Raw genomic sequence first — 13,024 nt, 5'->3', positions numbered from 1 at the left:
GTATTCGGAAATAATTTTGTTGTGTAGAATCAAACACTAACGATCTAGTGTATTTCACAGGTCTGTGGAATCAAGCGGGAATCACACGTATTATTACTCATCATTCTCCGCAAAAGAAGAATACATCGCCGTTGTATTCGGAAAATAATAATTGTGTATCCTGTAAAATAGTTAAAATAAATCCAGTTGTATCCCGATAATTCGAACCTTCCGCTATCTCGAATCTTTTCAATTCCCCTCCAGGTCATTTTCCTACTACGTTTAACCATCGATAACTTTATCTTCCGTATACCGGTAATTCCAACCTTCTCGATTTCCTCTGAAGGCTTGAATTGTCTGTAGAATCAAGCGGGATGACAAAATCGACCAGCTGCAGTTTTACAGAGAATATATTTCGCCATCAAAACTCAAAAGATGTTACCCAAGAACGCATGGCTACAGAAACGAGGCACTTACCACTTGACTGTGCGGCTACACAGTCTTATAAACTACAGTAGCTACTAAACATGCAAACAGTAATGTAAATAAAACGTGGAATACTTCGCGAAACAGAGCGAAAGCTGCTGCATGCCTATACATTCTAATTTTTTTCAATCTACCGCATGCATTTGACTTTCCAATGAATTATATGCCTGATTCTTCAGGTGGTTTGTCAAATGAATATTTATTCCAGATGAACGTTTGATTCTATTAAAGGAAGACAATCCGCCCAATGCTGCTTGTCGGCAGCGTTTGCACGATGAAAGTCAGCAGTGAAAAGCTCCTCTCATTACTAGTCGCACTTTACCCCCATATATCAATAAAATAATCAGAACTCCTTCGCCGGTCCTTAGTCTGTTACCTTCACTGTCTACCTGCACTTCGTGTCCACAATACTTACACCAGGAAATTGAGCCAGCACTACAGTAATCCGTAAAATGCGGTAATTTTCATTAGTGCCTCCGAGACCGGGAAATATTAAAATGCGATGGCTTCAACTAAATCAGTGACTTATTACACAGGTATGTAGAATCAAACAACAGGCTAAAATATCTATATATTATACAATTATTCTTCGAGGCAATCCTATGCGGAATTACACGATTTATTTCCTAAGTTTACAACCATGCGTAGAATCGTTTAGATTTGATCCAGCCAAATTGTGTACGCAATATCATTCACGCAACTGATAGAAGGGTACCTTTACGCACCTATTAATGCTCAGAGGAAATATCTGATTTGTTTATATGCACGCATGCTCAGTGATGACATGGACAGCATAGATGGTACCACAAGTGTTGCAGGTTTGTAGTCCTTATAACTTACAGGAACTTCACTGTTAACCATCGAAGATTAATGGATGTTCCAGACGAGTACACTACTCAGGAGACCCATGCCCACTGCTGCAGCTTATGCGGAAACAGTGGCTGGCTCAAAGCAGGGGTAACTTTTTACATAACATACTTACCTACTTTGTGACTGATAACTTAGCAAAGAAAGCCACTAAATGTTTTTTTTAATAAACATTTAAGCTTGCGCAATATTCTCCAAAATTTCGGGTTTTGATTCAATAATAATGGCTATTTGATTCTTCGAAAAGGAGGACTCCTAAATCAGAAGAGAAGAAAACATAATTAGCATGAAATTTCTTTACATCTTACTCTAATGGATAGGATTCTGTCAGTGTTCCGTAGAAAGCCTTGTTGTAAATTGTTGTAATGTCACTAGTCTAGGGTACCCCTGGTAGTAGACATTTGGCAGTGAGACCTGTTGTTCGACCAGTTAACAAGTTGTATGAAGATAGTATGAAGATAACTGTTACCTTTGATAGCCTTGACATTACAGGAAGCCTTTAATCTTGAAAGCTGTGTTGGAGCAAGTAAACAAGTATTAATTATACCAGTAGGTAAATGTAGTCTGTTATACTTAACTGTATCTTAAAGATGTTCGCGCTTATTGTTTATGCGCATCCCTACTGCGCACGTAATTCATGTCGCAATGCCATGCCACGTCATACTTTGAGCGTGTGCGCTGAGTAAAATCTCCAAGAACATAAAGGGTGGGTTGCCGTTCCGCTAGCTTCGCTTGCAATTTGCTCTCTTAAGTGGTCGGTGACCCCTACTTTTTTCTTAACGGATCACTTTTGTTAATTAATATCTACGTTTTGCGAGAAAATGAAAAATCTATCGAGTGGAAGTTTGATTTTTTTGTCACACTGACAGTTTAAATTAAGCTTTTTGCGCTTTCCTTTTTGCCGTACGACAGTTTCAAATGTGTTTTTTCCAGGGTTTAGTTTTACAAAAAAGATGGCGAAACTAGGAATTAATTATGCAACAGACGCACTTCTACAACATGTGACTTAGATCGTTAGCCTCCATTTACTCATCTTCGATATTTTTAACTATAAACCCTGTAAACCGTGCTGAATTACGTGCGCCAATTTTTCAAAATCAGGGTAGTTTTCCACACGCTTTCTCTCTGAAACGAAGACGGTGACCCCAACTTTTTTTGCATTTCTGACACAAGTAACTCATTATCTGACCACAGCAAAAAAATTAAAGAAATCTATCAAGCAGAAAATTTTGGCGCGAACATCCTTAAAATAATACTACTTTCACAAAGTAGTTTCTAACTTATTAGCCTGAAAAGGGCCAATGTAGGGTGTCTTTTTTATGTCACTTTCATCTATTTACTGATAAATGCTATACAGGAATACACTAAATGCTTGACATATGCATCATTGACCTGCAAGCTTTAATAGCATACTGTACAAAAGATGGAGAAGGTCTAAACTATTTAGAGATACCTTAAATAATGAGAATAAAAACTAACCAAGTCATGTTACTAAACAGTCCCTTTGACATCCTGAACACAGACATGGTTACTTGAGCTAACTCCCTTAACCTTTAAAAACAAAAAGAGAAACAGTGAATTAAGAACAAAAAAAAAAACTTTTTTTAAGATCTTTGAGTACCTTCTGGAAAAATCCTTCTTTTATACATACTGCATGTATTTTGACATAAATCAAAAAATTTGTATAATCACAGGGAGCCCAGACAAACTGTTTGTGTATGGACTGTGCAATTATGACGGCGAAGTGTTCTACTTTGGTGCTGTTGGAGTTTCCACCCTTTCCATATAATTAGATGTATAGTAAACAGCGAAAGCAAAATACCCTTCAATCGACTCAAATTCGCCATTTCGAGCCAAAAGAACAACACTACACAAAAGGTAGGAAACTTAACACTTTATTCAGCACAAATTTGTTAATGTTTTGCACCATTTTACGCAATCTTACAAACCATTCGGTAAATTCTATACATTCTCTATAAAAATGTCAATGTGCACAGTCCATACACAAACAGTTTGTCTGGGCTCCCTGTGGTATAATTTATAATAATGTGTAGTTCCAGAAAATGTCCATACTCCCCCAAAAAAGGATTGGAAATTGGAGTGGTGGAATCTCATAGAACTATCAAACAAATCTACAGACTGTTTTGATTTCGATGAACATGAGTTTTGAAGGATAGTAGCCCAGGGGGGGGGAGGTACTCGGGATTTCAAATGACGGGGATGATCAAATGGTGGCAAAAAAGACCCAAAAAAATTCCTAGGCCTTCCAACATAACCCAAAAAAATCCCTAGATAAAAAATCGACCCCTCAAAAATCAACAGCAAAACACGTTTGTTTGCACTCTATTCGCAGAACTACGCAGCCAAGGCACTACCACAAATCTTCAGATTGGTTTTAATACCCAAAAACATCCCTACTTAAATCAAAAAAATACTTGCCAAATTTTCCTACCCGAAAAAACCCTGATCGAATCGAAAATTTCAAACCCCCAAAAAAATCCTTCGATCATCCCCGTCACTTGAAATCCCGAGTACCCCCCTGGGGATATATCCCCAGGTAATTTGCCTGACAAATCACACATTTGATTCTTGCGTTTGGTTCGGCACAGTTGTAGAATCATACGAATTATTACTTATGATTCTCCACAATAGTAGAATATGTCATTGTATTCGGAAATAATTTTGTTGTGTAGAATCAAACACTAACGATCTAGTGTATTTCACAGGTCTGTGGAATCAAGCGGGAATCACACGTATTATTACTCATCATTCTCCGCAAAAGAAGAATACATCGCCGTTGTATTCGGAAAATAATAATTGTGTATCCTGTAAAATAGTTAAAATAAATCCAGTTGTATCCCGATAATTCGAACCTTCCGCTATCTCGAATCTTTTCAATTCCCCTCCAGGTCATTTTCCTACTACGTTTAACCATCGATAACTTTATCTTCCGTATACCGGTAATTCCAACCTTCTCGATTTCCTCTGAAGGCTTGAATTGTCTGTAGAATCAAGCGGGATGACAAAATCGACCAGCTGCAGTTTTACAGAGAATATATTTCGCCATCAAAACTCAAAAGATGTTACCCAAGAACGCATGGCTACAGAAACGAGGCACTTACCACTTGACTGTGCGGCTACACAGTCTTATAAACTACAGTAGCTACTAAACATGCAAACAGTAATGTAAATAAAACGTGGAATACTTCGCGAAACAGAGCGAAAGCTGCTGCATGCCTATACATTCTAATTTTTTTCAATCTACCGCATGCATTTGACTTTCCAATGAATTATATGCCTGATTCTTCAGGTGGTTTGTCAAATGAATATTTATTCCAGATGAACGTTTGATTCTATTAAAGGAAGACAATCCGCCCAATGCTGCTTGTCGGCAGCGTTTGCACGATGAAAGTCAGCAGTGAAAAGCTCCTCTCATTACTAGTCGCACTTTACCCCCATATATCAATAAAATAATCAGAACTCCTTCGCCGGTCCTTAGTCTGTTACCTTCACTGTCTACCTGCACTTCGTGTCCACAATACTTACACCAGGAAATTGAGCCAGCACTACAGTAATCCGTAAAATGCGGTAATTTTCATTAGTGCCTCCGAGACCAGGAAATATTAAAATGCGATGGCTTCAACTAAATCAGTGACTTATTACACAGGTATGTAGAATCAAACAACAGGCTAAAATATCTATATATTATACAATTATTCTTCGAGGCAATCCTATGCGGAATCACACGATTTATTTCCTAAGTTTACAACCATGCGTAGAATCGTTTAGATTTGATCCAGCCAAATTGTGTACGCAATATCATTCACGCAACTGATAGAAGGGTACCTTTACGCACCTATTAGAGCAGAATGATATAATTAGAGAGAGATCTGGACACCGACTATGATTTGCCCGATAGGGGCCTGGTACGAGTCGTTCGTACCACGTTGTTCTTGTTACATGTTCTCGTCATTCTTAAGTGAGAATGCTCGTCGATATTAAAGTGTATTTCTCAATGAAATGGATACATTCCTATCTATGACGAGAACACGTCCAACCAAGCAGTGAATAGGCGAAGGAAACACCGACAACAAGCAGATTTCTTCGTCGTACGCCACACGGAACACAACCATCGACCGCGACCGCCATCTTTGTTTTCACACAGAAACAAACCTTCCTTCGCCGTAGCGACAGACCATTACAGCAAACAAGGTCAGACCATAGCAGATGGCGAAGAAATACAAGTGCCCGTTCCCGGAATGCACCTACGAAACAGAAGAGGTGACCGACGCGCTCGCGGCCGTTTTGATCTCGGTTCACTCGTCAGGCACACACACCGCTCCTGTAGTCGCCGCTGCCGCACCAAGCGCCGCCCCAAACACTGCACCAAACACCAAACTCGAAAAAGTACGGCGCCCAACAATCTCTGCCGCAGGGTCAAGCGAGGATTGGTCGTATTTTCTCACCCGTTGGGGCGACTATGTCGCAGCGACCAACGTCACAGGAAAAGATAAAGTCATCCAACTCCTTGAGTGCTGCGATGAACAGCTTCGCAAGGACCTCACACGAAACGCAGGCGGCTCCCTCACTGACAAAACTGCCGACCAAGTGATGGAGGCCATCAAAAAACTTGCAGTGAGGGAGGAAAATACAATGGTTGCCCGAGTTCAACTGCACAACATGCGCCAGGACCGGGACGAGACGATCCGAAGTTTTGGTGCCCGCCTTCGCGGCCAAGCCGGCGTCTGCAAATTTTTGGTCACCTGCCCTGGTTGTGCAATCGAAGTTAACTACACAGAAAATGTTTTGCGCGACGTCGTAACACGCGGCCTGGCAGACAGTGAAATACAACTGGATCTACTAGGAGAAAGGAATCAGGAAATGACCCTTGAAGAAGTGTTCAAATTTATAGAGGCAAAAGAGGCTGGAAAACGATCCGCTGGCCGCCTGTTGCAAAGCCAAGGTGTAGATGCCGCAAGCAGCCAATACCGTCGTGCTAAACAGGATGACATTAAACGGCGTAAAGCTGGAGACAGCAACGACCCATGCTATTACTGCAACAAGCGCGGCCATGGCAGAAGCGCCCCAACCAGGATAAGACGAACTGACTGCCCTGCTTATGGCACAATCTGCGAACAGTGTGGGCGACCGAACCATTTTGCAAGCGTGTGTAACAGCAAGAACAAGTCCACCAAACCCCAACAGCCTACCCCACCCAGTGGCAATACCACCGAAGGTGCAATCTTCGACTCACTCTGCACCGCAACAAGCCTCAGCAACAATTCTGGCAGAGATGTAGTCAAACTTGACCACCACCTATACTGCCACCTCACTGATTGTTGGGTCCGACAACCATCAAAGTCCCAACCATTCATCGAGCTTACAGCAACTGCCCACCCAGAGGACTACACAGCGCTGGGATACAACCCTCCCACATCACGGCTGACACCAGTACGACTATCTGCTATGGCTGACACAGGCTGCCAGAGCTGCTTAGCTAGCATAAAAGTCATCCGTCGCCTTGGCCTGAGTGAGAGAGAACTGATCCCAGTCACCATGCAAATGCACGCCGTGAACAACAATGGTATCAAGATCCTGGGTGCTGTCATCCTCAGGTTCTCAGGCAGGTCTCCGTCCGGTGCAACCCTTGAAAGTCGCCAACTCGTGTATGTGACAAGTGACTCGGACAAACTTTTCCTGAGCTGGGAAACCTGCACGGCACTGGGCATGATCACCAAAAACTTTCCCACCGTGGGCGAGACCATCCACGCATGTAGCACGACCAAGCCAGACACAGCATGCGATGCGACAGAAACACCCCCCTCAGACAGCACCAAGGCACCTGAGAGCGCATCCAGCTCGCCGTGCACCTGCCCACGTCGCAAAACACCACCACCCAAGCCCACTGAACTCCCATTTCCAGCGATGGAAAGCAACCAGATGAAACTGCAGCAGTGGCTCCTGGATTACTACCGATCCAGCACCTTCAACACCTGCGAGCACCAACCCCTACCGCTGATGGAGACCATCCCTATGAGGCTAATGGTTGACCCTGGTGCGGAACCAGTTGCACACCACACTCCCATACCAGTACCACTCCACTGGCAAGAAGATGTCAAGGCAGGACTTGACCAGGACGTATCACTGGGCGTGCTTGAGCAAGTCCCGGTAGGAGAGCCTGTCACATGGTGCCACCGCATGGTTGTATGTGCAAAAAAGAACGGCAAGCCTCGACGCACAGTCGACTTCCAGGCGCTTAACCTCCACGCCACACGCGAGACACACCACACGCAGAGCCCCTTCCACCAAGCACGCTCCATACCCAGTAACACAAAAAAGACCGTCTTTGACTGCTGGAATGGCTACCACAGCGTCCCCCTCCATGCGGAAGATCGCCACCTCACCACTTTCATAACCCCATGGGGTCGATACCGCTACAAAACAGCACCCCAGGGCTACATCGCCTCCGGTGATGGCTACTCGAGACGCTTTGACGAGATTGTCTCTCACGTCCGAAACAAAACTAAGTGCATCGATGACACCCTCCTTTGGGCAGATGACCTCCAAAAGAGCTTCTTCCAGGCAGTGGATTGGCTCGACCTCTGCGGACACAACGGAATCATACTTAACCCAGACAAGTTTGTGTTCGGAGCCGACACTGTGGAGTTCGCTGGATTTGAGATCACCCCAAGCAACGTGCGGCCATGCAAAAAGTACCTCAATGCCATCAGCAACTTCCCAACACCAGCCAACATCACTGATGTACGCTCGTGGTTTGGACTCATCAACCAGGTCTCCTATGCCTTTGCTGCTAATGAACGCATGCTGCCATTCCGACAGTTACTCCAGCCAGGAACTCCCTTCCAGTGGACTGATGAGCTCAACCAGCTCTTCGAGGAATCTAAGTCCGTAATCATTAGTGAAATTGAGGAGGGCGTGCGCATCTTTGACAAATCCAAACCGACCTGCCTGGCAACCGACTGGTCCAAAAGTGGCATTGGTTTCTGGCTATTCCAAAAACACTGCCAGTGTCCATCCACTGAACCCTTCTGCTGCAACACCGGCTGGCAAATCGCACTAGTCGGCAGCCGCTTCACACATGCCGCTGAATCTCGTTATGCCCCAGTGGAGGGAGAAGCTCTCGCCGTTGCAGATGCCCTTGACAAAGCTCGATTTTTTGTCCTGGGCTGCAGCAACCTAATCATTGCAGTGGATCACAAGCCCCTACTTAAGGTGTTTGGAGACCGGTCCCTTGAGGAGATCACTAACGCCAGATTACGCAACCTCAAGGAAAAGACGTTACGTTACCGGTTCCGAATGGTACACATCCCCGGTGTTCGACACAAAGCCGCTGATGCCATTTCCCGTCACCCTACAGGAACTACCACACCAGACATGCTGATCCTGCCAGACGACATAGCAGCAGCCACAACTGCCCCGGCTGTTCTACCCCAATTAGCTGCCTCAGGACACTCATTCCTGGCCGGCATCCGCCAGAGCGAGCCTCGGCTAGGAACCTGCTCAATCAACATTGATGACCAGTTAGCATCCTCAGCTTCCTCAGCACTGAGCACAATGGCCGTTACCTGGGACAGGGTCAAACTAGCTACAACAAGTGATGGGGACATGACTCAGCTACTCGACATCATAGAGAGTGGATTCCCCCAGTTCCGCCATGAGCTACCGCCTGCCCTTCGGGAGTACTATCAGTTTCGCGAACACCTATACACAGTCGATGGCGTAATCCTTTACAAGAATCGCATCGTCATACCACCATCCCTCAGACAGCATGTCTTAACCGTCTTACACTCAGCACACCAAGGCGTGACCTCCATGACAGCACGTGCTGACAGCACTGTATTCTGGCCTGGCATCACTCGAGCCATCCTTGCCCTACGGGAAACCTGCAACCATTGTAACCGCATGGCACCATCCCAACCGAGTGCACCGCCCTCACCCACCATTCTTCCAGCTCATCCCTTCCAATGCATCTGTGCTGACTTCTTCCACCACAAGGGGGTCAACTACCTCGTTGTGGTAGATCGCTACTCCAACTGGCCTATTGTTGAACGAGCACGAGAGGGATCTAAAGGCCTGATTGACTGCCTGCGGCGCACATTTGCTACGTTTGGCATCCCCGATGAATGTGCAACAGATGGAGGACCGGAATTCACTGCAGCAGCCACATGCCAATTCCTGAACGAGTGGGGTGTCCACCACCGTCTATCATCAGTGGCGTTCCCCCACTCAAACTGCAGAGCAGAGATAGGTGTAAAGACAGTTAAACGGATAATCACAGACAACACTACCCCAAACGGCAGCCTTAACACCGACTCCCTGCAGCGTGCCATCCTTCAATATCGGAACACACCAGACCCTAATACGCAGCTCTCCCCCGCACAGTGTGTATTCGGCAGGCCTATCAAGGACTTTATACCTATCCTGCCAGGCCGCTATCGACCACACCCTACCTGGAGTGACACCCTAGCCACGAGAGAGGAAGCTCTGCGAAACCGCCACATGAAAGCTGCCGAAAGATGGACAGAGCACACCAAGAGACTCCCACCCCTGGTAGTTGGCAACCACGTACGCATCCAGAACCAAACAGGCCCATACCCCACTAAGTGGGACAAGACAGGCGTAGTGATTGAGGTCCGCCAGTTTGACCAGTATGTCGTGCGTGTTGATGGCTCCGGCAGGATGACCACCCGTAACCGAAAGTTCCTAAAAAAGTACATCCCTGTGCACACCAAGCCCCCTCGGCACACTATCACTGATGACCTCCGACACCTTAACCTGCTGACCCCCACACCAGCCAAGCCACCCAGGCCCAATCCACCACCAGCAGAGCTGCCACCTCCACCACCATCTGGCACACCACTGCATTGTCCCAACCTTACCAGCCCCAACCAAGAGGGGTGTGCACCCCCGCCACCACCTACGCACATGACACAGCCCCACCCTTCTGCAAATCCATCGGTACCGGCCAGCCCAGATCCACCACCCATTTGTGAACCACCATCCCCTCCCCCTGTGGATGCACCAGTGCCGGCGAACTCAGGCACACCTCAAGCACGGCCAAAGAAACCTGCACTAGCCTTGCGGCGGCTACAGGATTTTAATGCAAAAGGACTTCTCGAACAATGAGACTGCCACATGACTCATATGAATGACATTATGTTTTCTAGTTTTGTTTTGTTCTTACAAATTGACAATTACGATTCTCTGATATCAGTCTTCACTGCCCCTCCAGAACACTAAAGGAACACTAAAGACTTGGGGGGAGATAGAGCAGAATGATATAATTAGAGAGAGATCTGGACACCGACTATGATTTGCCCGATAGGGGCCTGGTACGAGTCGTTCGTACCACGTTGTTCTTGTTACATGTTCTCGTCATTCTTAAGTGAGAATGCTCGTCGATATTAAAGTGTATTTCTCAATGAAATGGATACATTCCTATCTACCTATTAATGCTCAGAGGAAATATCTGATTTGTTTATATGCACGCATGCTCAGTGATGACATGGACAGCATAGATGGTACCACAAGTGTTGCAGGTTTGTAGTCCTTATAACTTACAGGAACTTCACTGTTAACCATCGAAGATTAATGGATGTTCCAGACGAGTACACTACTCAGGAGACCCATGCCCACTGCTGCAGCTTATGCGGAAACAGTGGCTGGCTCAAAGCAGGGGTAACTTTTTACATAACATACTTACCTACTTTGTGACTGATAACTTAGCAAAGAAAGCCACTAAATGTTTTTTTTAATAAACATTTAAGCTTGCGCAATATTCTCCAAAATTTCGGGTTTTGATTCAATAATAATGGCTATTTGATTCTTCGAATTCACCGTATGATTCTACACGAGATTTCATGTTTTTCGCACATGATTCTTCGCATTGTTTCTCGAAAACGTTTGATTCCTCGCATGAACAAAATAATATTTCACGTGTGATTCCACAAATGAACATTTGATTCTTCGAATATGCCGCATTCAAGCGCTTGATTCTTTAGCCGATTTCTGTGAAATCATACGCGTTTGATTCAACAGTGGATATTGAAACAACTGTAGAATCAATTGTGGAATACATCGATTGATTCATCAGGCAAATTACCTGTGATAGTATCAAATCTGGTGTCATAATTTTCCAAAATTGAGCCTGATAGAGACAGTCAAAAACCACGCATTTGCACAGTTGAAACAGTAATGCTAGCATGTAATGCTTGCCAAAGGATCTTGGAGAAAAGAAACTAACGAAACTTTGTAGTGCGCTCATACCTTTGATGGTCTTCGATCGATCGACACGAGAGGATATAAACTCTCTCCACAAACTTCATTTGCAGGTATATTTGATGAGCAGACTACATGATGACGCGCTCGGAACAAAGCTGAAATCACCCCATGATTGCAGGATATCACAAGAAGTCAAATTAACCTGGGAAAAGAGTTTTTCCACCGACAACAATCGACCTCCAAGCTGCTTATGATACGATGGAATTTGATCGCTTCCTGTTGTGAAGGCGTTGATGGGCCTTTCCCAGAATTCCCTGGAGGACAGCTTTCGGTTTACAAATATGGAAAAATCATTTTGATTGGTTAATCAGTCTCACATGCGGTCGGTAGTTGAGAAGCTGGACTGGTGGACTAAACAAGAAGGACTGCGGACTATCTACGGACTTTTAGCAACGTTTGTGAATAAATCTCGGTAGGCTTAATCGCCCTCTTCATTATAATAGGGTAAAACTAATTTCTCTTCTCAAAATATTCACAAGACTAAGAAAGTGCGAAATTTTCGGAGGAATGAGTAATCTTTGTATGTACTTAGGGAGTACATTCCTGAATTTAAATATTTCTCCATCAATAAACAAATCAAAACATTGACTCAAGCTAGTTTCATGAAATTTATAATCGAGTGCAAGATGAGATGCTTATATTCATATATCGTTTTATACAGTTTATAGCCAATTTTCTCGTTGGAGTCCATGCCAGTTCTCAGAATTATGATTTTGCCCTCTCCCCTACCCCACCCCACTTAGGTGGCTCCATAGGGTTTTAAGATATCACGGCGCGCGCACAAGTGATACCCATCAAGAGATCATTTTCGCGTTATTTTTTTAACTAGTTAAATAAAAGCTGCCGAAATATTAAAAACAAGGACTAAAATATGTTGTGTATTATTCTTTTTTAAAATAACAGCCTTTGTTTTTGAGCTATATCTACTCAAAAAGTCCTGTTTTTTGGTGTTTTTATGGCTTTGATCTTAAATTTCTTTAATTTTCTTCGGTGAAAATTTTTTAAATTCTCCCAACGGATTGAATGTGATGAGAAGTAACTTTTAAAAACAAAAAAAGTAGGGGTTGTCCAGGTCGTTTTTGCGTTTTTGGTTATTTTGTGTTTTTTTGACTTAGCCAAAAAACTGGCTTACAAATTTTTTTAAAAAAACGGCAAAAGGGGCAGTTAAAAAGGTATTACATCTATGCCAAATTTTAAGGAATTTCACCGAAAGAAACTCTAGTAAATACCAGGGGAAATTTTCTATTTTCGCCCGAATAATAATTACGTCATCAGAATAGAAATTGTCCAAGATCGCTATTTGAGCATGCGCGAACTTTCGAACCATACGAGTTGATGTGTAAAGACGAGCGTTCCCCGTTGTTGTCGGTTTTTGTGCGAATATCTGTTA

The 13,024-nt window shown here is 44.3% G+C and overlaps 1 long non-coding RNA gene across 1 annotated transcript; it reads right to left on the bottom strand.

Moving 5' to 3' along the window:
- Window positions 1-1,800: 1,800 nt before the first annotated feature.
- Window positions 1,801-11,833, bottom strand: LOC144639445 (uncharacterized). The gene is made up of 3 exons (XR_013568160.1): window positions 11,620-11,833; window positions 2,812-2,883; window positions 1,801-1,844 (listed from the first exon to the last, which is right to left on the bottom strand). It is a non-coding gene; the product is annotated as an uncharacterized LOC144639445 (long non-coding RNA).
- Between the last annotated feature and the right edge of the window lie 1,191 nt (window positions 11,834-13,024).

Source organism: Oculina patagonica, chromosome 14 (genome assembly GCF_052425735.1).
Source record: "Oculina patagonica isolate OP01 chromosome 14, crgOcupat, whole genome shotgun sequence".
Taxonomy (NCBI): domain Eukaryota; kingdom Metazoa; phylum Cnidaria; class Anthozoa; order Scleractinia; family Oculinidae; genus Oculina; species Oculina patagonica.
The sequence above is the reverse complement of the archived record's forward strand: the minus strand, read 5'-3'. Positions and strand labels throughout refer to the sequence as shown.